This window comes from Oncorhynchus keta, chromosome 19 (assembly GCF_023373465.1).
Source record: "Oncorhynchus keta strain PuntledgeMale-10-30-2019 chromosome 19, Oket_V2, whole genome shotgun sequence".
Taxonomy (NCBI): domain Eukaryota; kingdom Metazoa; phylum Chordata; class Actinopteri; order Salmoniformes; family Salmonidae; genus Oncorhynchus; species Oncorhynchus keta.
Genome location: NC_068439.1, coordinates 19,863,359 through 19,874,091, shown reverse-complemented (window position 1 = coordinate 19,874,091; position 10,733 = coordinate 19,863,359). Strand labels below are relative to the sequence as shown.

At 45.8% G+C, this 10,733-nt stretch overlaps 1 protein-coding gene across 1 annotated transcript in view; it reads right to left on the bottom strand.

The window, feature by feature from the left end:
- Window positions 1–10,733, bottom strand: part of LOC118372793 (cyclin-dependent kinase 6-like) — an 85,095-nt gene that overhangs the window by 43,624 nt on the left and 30,738 nt on the right. The gene's annotated exons all lie outside the window — the stretch shown is intronic.

Genomic DNA, 10,733 nt, shown 5'->3' with positions numbered 1-10,733 from the left:
CAGCAAAGACCAATGTTTGTAAGCAAAGGCAGAAATGGGGTCCTTGGGATTAGTACCCAAATGCCTTGCATGTTTGTCCAACACAGTGAGAACGATGAACAATGCTGAACAGCTGAGCTTGCCCCGCGGTTTGGTACACCAGTTACTACGAGGTTGTATGTTCAACTTTGACCTTGCTAATGTGGACTGTACCTTTGGGATGATGAACATTACTTCAGATAATTGGGTCAAATAATATGGTCACTCAGTTAGGTTTGGTAGATTATTTCTGGTTTATAGACTTATCTGGCTCCGAGTCTGAGTGGAAATCCTACATAGCTTTTAGTTATTCAGTTATCTACCAGACTAGCATTAGGTATTTGGAAGACAGAGTTCACTGGTGTTGGTGTGTGAAGAGACAGAGTTCACTGGTGTTGGTGTGTGAAGAGAGAGAGTTCACTGGTGTTGGTCTGTGAAGAGGGACAGAGTTCACTGGTGTTGGTCTGTGAAGAGGGACAGAGTTCACTGGTGTTGGTCTGTGAAGAGGGACAGAGTTCACTGGTGTTGGTGTGTGAAGAGGGACAGAGTTCACTGGTGTTGGTCTGTGAAGAGAGATAGTTCACTGGTGTTGGTCTGTGAAGAGACAGAGTTCACGGGTGTTGGTCTGTGAAGAGGGACAGAGTTCACTGGTGTTGGTGTGTGAAGAGGGACAGAGTTCACTGGTGTTGGTCTGTGAAGAGGGACAGAGTTCACTGGTGTTGGTCTGTGAAGAGGGACAGAGTTCACTGGTGTTGGTGTGTGAAGAGGGACAGAGTTCACTGGTGTTGGTCTGTGAAGAGAGACAGAGTTCATTGGTGTTGGTGTGTGAAGAGACCGTGTTCACTGGTGTTGGTGTGTGAAGAGACAGAGTTCACTGGTGTTGGTCTGTGAAGAGAGAGAGTTCACTGGTGTTGGTCTGTGAAGAGACAGAGTTCACTGGTGTTGGTCTGTGAAGAGAGAGAGTTCACTGGTGTTGGTCTGTGAAGAGAGAGAGTTCACTGGTGTTGGTCTGTGAAGAGAGAGAGTTCACTGGTGTTGGTCTGTGAAGAGAGAGAGTTCACTGGTGTTGGTCTGTGAAGAGAGAGAGTTCATTGGTGTTGGTCTGTGAAGAGAGAGAGTTCACTGGTGTTGGTCTGTGAAGAGAGAGAGTTCACTGGTGTTGGTCTGTGAAGAGACAGAGTTCACTGGTGTTGGTCTGTGAAGAGAGAGAGTTCACTGGTGTTGGTCTGTGAAGAGAGTGAGTTCACTGGTGTTGGTCTGTGAAGAGAGAGAGTTCACTGGTGTTGGTCTGTGAAGAGAGACAGTGTTCACTGGTGCTGGTCTGTGAAGAGGTTGATTATGTGCATTTTTTAAAAAGTCATCATGTTCTTCATGCGAACTGATAGAATGGTCCGATGCTATTTCTGGAGGCACTATTTCAGATCATTCTCCCTGGTTTAGTGGAAATGGAGAGGAAGTCGAAGCAGAGAACAGTGTTGGTTAGCTCTTGTCACGTGACCTGAGATGAAATGCACATGACTCAGGCAGGCCATTGAAGATTTTTGAGTAGTGAGGGGGAGTTGAGAAAAAAGATGAATGAAGTGGTGGTTGCACTGCCCAATTGGCAGGATCATCTTCTGCATGACAATGAATGTGATTTCATTTCATGTTTGTTTTCTTATAGCATATATCGATCTCTCTCCCTTGCCACAGCTCTACGTCATAACCACATTGTATACAACTGAATTGAGTGTTGATGCGAGCTTTCATATTTCAGACCAAAAAAGGTCTCAAATGAAATTACCGAACATACCACCACAAATAGAGAGACATAGATCGAGAGACATAGATCACATGACAAAAACAAAGTGATTAACCAGTCATAACTAGCCAATGGCAATGCAGATTACACAGTAAGCAAACAATCGATTAAACACAGGATATGACATCATGGAACTGTGTGTGTAGCGAGAGGGGGAGAATCTGTAACTATACATAACCAACTCCAATGTCATATTGGACTAATTTATCTGTTAGATAGATCACAAATAGAGAGACATAGATCACTCCGAACATAAATAAATGTGTACGATATCAAACCCAATCACTCTTTCCTGTGGTTATGTTTCTCAAAGGGAGAGACAGATGCCTGCTGTTTCTGCAGGTGACATCTATTTCAAACACCACAAAGCAGCTAGCAGCAGACTTCTAGGAAGAACCACATAGTCAATGCTAACTGATGTGAGTGTTTAAGTACGTATATCCGCTGTTATTCGAAGGCTAGGCCACAGACAGACACAGCAGGAAGTGCATTGCAGTAAGTGTTGTTACCATGCAGAACTGGCCCGGAGAAGACTTGCTGCAACACACGGTAATGATTTGTGCCTTTAGAGAGCCATTTCCTGGTCCCAGATCGTCATGTGTTTGGTATGGCATACATACACCAGGTACAGCAATGATCGTCAGAGGAGTGTGACTGGCTGGACTTGAACCCTGACCCCTGAGCACCACAAGACTGCATTGGCCTACGGAGCAAACACCTAGGGCCTAGGTACTAGCCCAGGGAGCAAACACCTAGGGCCTAGGTACTAGTCCAGGGAGCAAACACCTAGGGCCTAGGTACTAGTCCAGGGAGCAAACACCTAGGGCCTAGGTACTAGTCCAGGGAGCAAACACCTAGGGCCTAGGTACTAGTCCAGGGAGCAAACACCTAGGGCCTAGGTACTAGTCCAGGGAGCAAACACCTAGGGCCTAGGTACTAGTCAAGGGAGCAAACACCTAGGGCATAGGTACTAGTCCAGGGAACAAACACCTAGGGCCTAGGTACTAGTCCAGGGAGCAAACACCTAGGGCCTAGGTACTAGTCCAGGGAACAAACACCTAGGGCCTAGGTACTAGTCCAGTGAACAAACACCTAGGGCCTAGGTACTAGTCCAGGGAGCAAACACCTAGGGCCTAGGTACTAGCCCAGGGAGCAAACACCTAGGGCCTAGGTACTAGCCCAGGGAGCAAACACCTAGGGCCTAGGTACTAGTCCAGGGAACAAACACCTAGGGCCTAGGTACTAGTCCAGGGAACAAACACCTAGGGCCTAGGTACTAGTCCAGGGAACAAACACCTAGGGCCTAGGTACTAGTCCGGGGAACAAACACCTAGGGCCTAGGTACTAGTCCAGGGAGCAAACACCTAGGGCCTAGGTACTAGTCCGGGGAGCAAACACCTAGGGCCTAGGTACTAGTCCAGGGAACAAACACCTAGGGCCTAGGTACTAGTCCAGGGAGCAAACACCTAGGGCCTAGGTACTAGTCCAGGGAACAAACACCTAGGGCCTATGTACTAGTCCAGGGAACAAACACCTAGGGCCTAGGTACTAGACCAGGGAACAAACACCTAGGGCCTAGGTACTAGCCCAGGGAACTAACACCTAGGGCCTAGGTACTAGTCCAGGGAACAAACACCTAGGGTCTAGGTACTAGTCCAGGGAACAAACACCTAGGGCCTAGGTACTAGTCCAGGGAGCAAACACCAAGGGCCTAGGTACTAGTCCAGGGAACAAACACCTAGGGCCTAGGTACTAGTCCAGGGAACAAACACCTAGGGCCTAGGTACTAGTCCAGGGAACAAACACCTAGGGCCTAGGTACTAGTCCAGAGAGCAAACTCAAGTCTTCAGGTCTCAGCTAAGTTCTTTCATCACGCAAGTCAAGTGTTTGTGTCCCCTATGGTCCCTGGTCAAAAGTAGTGCACCACATAAGGAATAGGGTGCCATTCGGGATACATTCAGAGTATTCCTTTTGTTCTATATGACAACTATGTATACTTTATAATGGTTAAAGGGCAATCATTTGGCATTCCTGAAGAAATAATATGCTGCATGTGCCAAGTGGAAGTGATTCATAAACACTTTCCCTTTCCAAGCCTCAGGGCCTTTATGCAAACCCAGAAAACATCAGGCCACTGTCAGTACTGCTAAAGATGACCCGACCTTTGATTCTCCACTCTCTATAAAATATCTACACATCTCTTTATATAATCCTTACGTGTCTGTAAAACACATACAGTACATCTCTCTGTATTCCAAGGAAGCATATACACCTCTGTCCTATGTCTCTGTCTATTAGCACACTGCACACAGACCATTCACTCTCTCTCTCCATAAAACACATCGGTCGGCCTCTCTCTATAAATCAGGATATACTCTGTGAAATAACGGAGCAGCTGAACAGTAACTCATTCAAGACATGAAGACTTCTGATTGTGGAAAAAGGAATGTCCAATTCAACATTTAAAAAATATATATATATTTTACCTTTATTTAACTAGGCATGTCGGGGCGGCAGGGGTAGCCTAGTGGTTCGAGCGTTGGACTAGAAACCAGAAGGTTGCAAGTTTAAATCCCCGAGTTGACAAGGTACAAATCTGTTGTTCTGCCCCTGAACAGGCAGTTAACCCACTGTTCCTAGGCTGTCATTGAAAATAAGAATTTGTTCTTAACTGACTTGTACATCTTAAAGGGGCAATTTGGGATTGATACATCACTTTTTGGACTTTTAAATGAATGGTATATATCCCCAAAAAGAAGCAGGAGAAGAGGACTGGCCACCCCTCAGAGCCTGGTTCCTTTCTAGGTTTCTTCCTAGGTTTATGGCTTTCTACAGAGTTTATTCTAGCCACAGTGCTTCTGCATCTACATTGCTTGGTCTTTTAGGCAGGGTATCTGTATAGCACTTTGAAACAACTGCTGATATAAAAAGGGCTTTATAAAATACATTTGATTGATTGATTTGATTGTTTGAATCCCAGATTACGCTTTTAAGAAAAATATTAATCAAGGCTGTTATCATAGTGATCTAATTTGTAAAAAATCTTCTAACTTTCTTTCTACAGTCGTGGCCAAAAGTTTTGAGAATGACACAAATATTAATTTCACAAAGTCTTCTGCCTCACTTTGTATGATGGCAATTTGCATATACTCCAGAATGTTATGAAGAGTGATCAGATGAATTGCAATTAATTGCAAAGTCCCTCTTTGCCATGCAAACTGAATCATCCCCAAAAACATTTCCACTGCATTTCAGCCCTGCCACAAAAGGACCAGATGACATCAGTTCAGTGATTCTCTCATTAACACAGGTGTGAGTGTTGACGAGGACAAGGCTGGAGATCACTCTGTCATGCTGATTGAGTTTGAATAACAGACTGGAATCTTCAAAAGGAGGGTGGTGCTTGGAATCATTGTTCTTCCTCTGTAAAACCATGGTTACCTGGAAGGAAACACGTGCCATCATCATTGCTTTGCACAAAAAGGGCTTCACAGGCAAGGATATTGCTGCCAGTAAGATTGCACTTAAATCAACCATTTATCGGATCATCAAGAACTTCAAGGAGAGCGGTTCAATTGTTGTGAAGAAGGCTTCAGGGCGCCCAAGAAAGTCCAGCAAGCGCCAGGACCGTCTCCTGAAGTGGATTCAGCTGCGGGATCAGGGCACCACCAGTATAGAGCTTGCTCAGGAATTGCAGCAGGCAGGTGTGAGTGCATCTGCACGCATAGTGAGGCAAAAACTTTTGGAGGATGGCCTAGTGTCAAGAAGGGCAGCAAAGAAGCCACTTCTCTCCAGGAAAAACATCAGGGACAGACTGATATTCTGCAAAAGGTACAGGGATTGGACTGCTGAGGACTGGGGTAAAGTCATTTTCTCTGATGAATCCCCTTTCCGATTGTTTGGGGCATACGGAAAAAAAGCTTGTCCGGAGAAGACCAGGTGAGCGCTACCATCAGTCCTGTGTCATGCCAACAGTAAAGCATTCTGAGACCATTCATGTGTGGGGTTGCTTCTCAGCCAAGGGAGTGGGTTCACTCACAATTTTGCCTAAGAACACAGCCATGAATAAAGAATGGTACCAACACACCCTCCGAGAGCAACTTCTCCCAACCATCCAGGAACAGTTTGGTGATGAACAATGCCGTTTCCAGCATGATGGAGCACCTTGCCATAAGGCAAAAGTGATACCTAAGTGGCTCGGGGAACAAAACATAGATATTTTGGGTCCATGGCCAGGAAACTCCCCAGACCTTAATCCCATTGAGAACTTGTGGTCAATCCTCAAGAGGCGGGTGGACAAACAAAAACTCAAAAACTCAAAAATTCCAAGCGTTGTTTATGCAAGAATTGGCTGCCATCAGTCAGGATGTGGCCCAGAAGCTAATTGACAGCATGACAGGGCGGATTACAGAGGTCTTGAAAAAGAAGGGTCAACACTGCAGATATTAACTCTTTGCATCAACTTCATGTAATTGTCAATAAAAGCCCTTGACACTTATGAAATGCTTGTAATTAAACTTCAGTATTCCATAGTAACATCTGACAAAAATATCTAAAGACATTGAAGCAGCAAACTTTGTGAAAATTAATATTTGTGTCATTCTCAAAACTTTTGACCAGGACTGTATATCCCCACCCATCTCACCTCCCTCCCCATTCTCTCTCTCTATTATTTTTCTCCCCCCTGTGCCTCCTTCCCACCCTCCATCTCCTCTTCTTCTCCCATGTCTGTGCAGGCCAGGGACAGGGGGCTGGGACTGTAGCCTGACTGACAGGTATGCAGGCCTCTCCTTTAGCTCTGCTTGTGTGGAGCTGCTGCTTGCCTGCTAACAGAACAGAGGCAGTCAGATAAAGCAGCCTGGCTGGCTGACTCCAGATTAAAGGACAACATTCTGGGCATTCCTTTCTGCTGAGAGCATCCATCCCGTCTGGCCCAACTCGCTCTCTGCTACACACTGGAGAGGAAATGGCAAACAGGCAGGCAGAACACGCAGCACAGGCAGACAGGCAGCACAGGCAGAACAGGCAGCACAGGCAGACAGGCAGCATAGGCAGCACATGCAGAACCGGCAGCATAGGCAGGCAGGCAGAACAGGCAGCACAGAAAGCAGCCATGCAACAGATCCTCCAAGGCAAGGCAAGCTCCACTGACCGAGCACATCCGCCTTCCTCCCTCTCATGTTGCCTCTCTCTTTTGTTGCCTTTCTCTCTCTCACTCTCCCTTTCCCTCTGCCTTTCTTTCTCTTTCCCTCTTGCTCTCTCTCTCTCCCTCTCTTTCCCTCTGCCCGTCTCTTTCTCTCTCTCTTTCCCTCTGCCTCTCTCTCTCCCTCTCTCTTTCCCTCTGTCTCTCTCTCTCTTTCCCTCTCTCTCTCACTCTCCCTCTGCATCTCTCTCTGCCTCTCTCTCTCCCTCTCTTTCCCTCAGCCTCTTTCTCTCTCTCTTTCCCTGTGCCTCCATCTCTCTCCCTCTGCCTCGCCTTCTCACCTCTTTCCCTCTGCATCTCTCTCTATTTCCCTCTGCCTCCCTCTCCCTCTATCTCTCTCTTTCCCTCTGCCTCTCTCTTTTCCTATGCGTCTCTCTCTCCCTCTGTCTCTCTTGCTTTCACGCTCTCTCTCTCCCTCTGTCTCTCTCTCTCTCTCCCTCTGTCTCTCTCTCCCCCTGTCTCTCTCTCCCTCTCCGTCGCAGCGCTGTGTCCAGTACAACTGTACTGTTAAAGACTGGACCAGTGTGGAGCGCTAAAGAGATCATTGGGCAGGCATTGTGCCCTGTTAATAGAACCTTAAACTACCTCCATCCCCCTTCTCCCCCTCAGCCAGTACTATCCACCCACCCCAACCCAGCACTATTCCACTATTGCCCCAGCCAGCGTCTCTTTGATATCCCCTGTGGAATTAAAACAATCGAGACACAATGTGATTAGTCGTAAGCTTGGCTGATGGGCTTGGCCGGGGTCCCGTGTTTACATTCTCTCTCTCAAAGGAATCTCAGGATGAAAGGCCCCTGCCTTCAACACAGCCTGCGTCCCAAATGGCACCCTAAATGGCACCCTATTTTCTATGTAGTGCAATACTTTTGACCATGTGGCCCGCGGCCACATTCTTTTCTACCATGTAGGGCGCCCGCCCCAGATGGGCTGACACCTTTAAAAGGACCAGTTCCACCAAACGTTTGGCTAAAGACAAAATGCCGATAAAGAAAGTCGCACACTCCATATATTTAAACTCCCAGAAATGTAATGGGTATTTACCAACGTCTCGGCATCCCTGTGTCTTCCTCAGGGCCATTTAGAGTTTCTACAGTTGAAGTCGGTAGTTTACATACACCTTAGCCAACTACATTTAAACTCAGTTTTTGACAGTTCCTGACATGTAATCCGAGTAAACATTTCCTGTCTTAGGTCAGTTAGGATCAACACTTTATTTTAAGAAAGTGAAATGTCAGAATAATAGTAGAGAGAATGATTTATTTCAGATTTTATTTCTTTCATCACATTTCCAGTGGGTCAGAAGTTTACATACACTCAAATAGAAATTTGGTAGCATTGCCTTTAAATTGTTTAACTTGAATCAAACATTTCAGGTAGCCTTCCACAAGCTTCCCACAATAGGTTGGGAGAATTTTGTCCCATTCCTCCTGACAGGGCTGGTGTAACTGAGTCAGGTTTGTAGGCCTCCTTGCTCACACACGCTTTTTCAGTTCTGCCCACACATTTTCTATAGGATTGTGGTCAGGGCTTTGTGATGGCCACTCCAGTACCTTGACTTTGTTGTACTTAAGCCACTTTGCCACAACTTTGGAAGTATGCTTGGGGTCATTGCCCATTTGGAAGACCCATTTGCGACCAAGCTTTAACTTCCTGACTGATGTCTTGAGATGTTGCTTCAATATATCCACATATTTTTCCTGCCTCATGAAGCCATCTATTTTGTGAAGTGCACCAGTCCCTCCTGCAGCAAAGCACACCTACAACATGATGCTGTCACCCCCGTGCTTCACGGTTGGGATAGTGTTCTTTGGCTTGCAAGCCTCCCCCTTTTCACCCAAACATAACGATGGTCATTATGGCCAAACAATTCTATTTTTGTTTCATTAGACCAGAGGACTTTTCTCCAAAAAGTATGATATTTGTCCCCATGTGCAGTTGCAAACCGTAGTCAGACTGTTTTATGGCTGTTTTGGAGCAGTGGCTTCTTCCTTGCTGAGCGGCCTTTCAGGTTATGTCAATATAGGACTCGTTTTGTTGTGGATATAGATACTTTGTACCTGTTTCCTCCAGCATCTTCACATGGTCCTTTGCTGTTGTTCTGGGATTGATTTGCACTTTTCACACCAAAGTACGTTCATCTCTAGGAGACAGAACGGATCTCCTTCCTGAGCGGTATGACGGCTGCGTGGTCCCATGGTGTTTAGACTTGCATACTATTGTTTGTACAGATGAATGTGGTACCTTCAGGCGTTTGGAAATTGCTCCCAAGGATGAACCAGACTTGTGGAGGTCCACAATTTTCTTTCTGAGGTCGTGGCTGATTTATTTTGATTTTTCCATGATGTCAAGCAAAGAGGCACTGAGTAAACATGTCCTGTTTAGATAGACACTTCACCATGCTAAACATGTCCTGTTTAGATAGACACTTCCTCATGCTAAACATGTCCTGTTTAGATAGACACTTCACCATGCTAAACATGTCCTGTTTAGATAGACACTTCACCATGCTAAACATGTCCTGTTTAGATAGACACTTCCTCATGCTAAACATGTCCTGTTTAGATAGACACTTCACCATGCTAAACATGTCCTGTTTAGATAGACACTTCCTCATGCTAAACATGTCCTGTTTAGATAGACACTTCACCATGCTGAACATGTCCTGTTTAGATAGACACTTCACCATGCTAAACATGTCCTGTTTAGATAGACACTTCACCATGCTAAACATGTCCTGTTTAGATAGACACTTCACCATGCTAAACATGTCCTGTTTAGATAGACACTTCACCATGCTAAACATGTCCTGTTTAGATAGACACTTCACCATGCTGAACATGTCCTGTTTAGATAGACACTTCACCATGCTAAACATGTCCTGTTTAGATAGACACTTCACCATGCTAAACATGTCCTGTTTAGATAGACACTTCACCATGCTAAACATGTTCTGTTTAGATAGACACTTCACCATGCTAAACATGTCCTGTTTAGAAAGTAAGCTCAGCAGTCAGATAGCCAGTAGACACCACTATTTTCAACAGTCACTTTGACTTTTAACCTTCTCTCTTTCAAAAGAAAATTGACATGAAAGACAACAATACCCTCACCGCAGGCCAAGAAAGACAACAACAATACCCTCACCGCAGGCCAAGAAAGAAAACAACAATACCCTCACCGCAGGCCAAGAAAGACAACAACAATACCCTCACCGCAGGCCAAGAAAGACAACAACAATACCCTCACCGCAGGCCAAGAAAGACAACAACAATACCCTCACAGCAGGCCAAGAAAGACAACAACAATACCCTCACAGCAGGCCAAGAACGACAACAACAATACCCTCACCGCAGGCCAAGAAAGACAACAACAATACCCTCACAGCAGGCCAAGAAAGACAACAACAATACCCTCACCGCAGGCCAAGAAAGAAAACAACAATACCCTCACCGCAGGCCAAGAAAGACAACAACAATACCCTCACCGCAGGCCAAGAAAGACAACAACAATACCCTCACAGCAGGCCAAGAAAGACAACAACAATACCCTCACAGCAGGCCAAGAAAGGAAAGAAGACTCAGAGTTAGTCACAAGCTTACAGTAGAGAGCAGCCGCAGCATAAACTGTATACAGTTATAAAATGGAGCGCAACAGTTGCCAAAGTATGCACAGCGTACAGGAATGCTGCATGGGGCCCTCTCCCAGCGA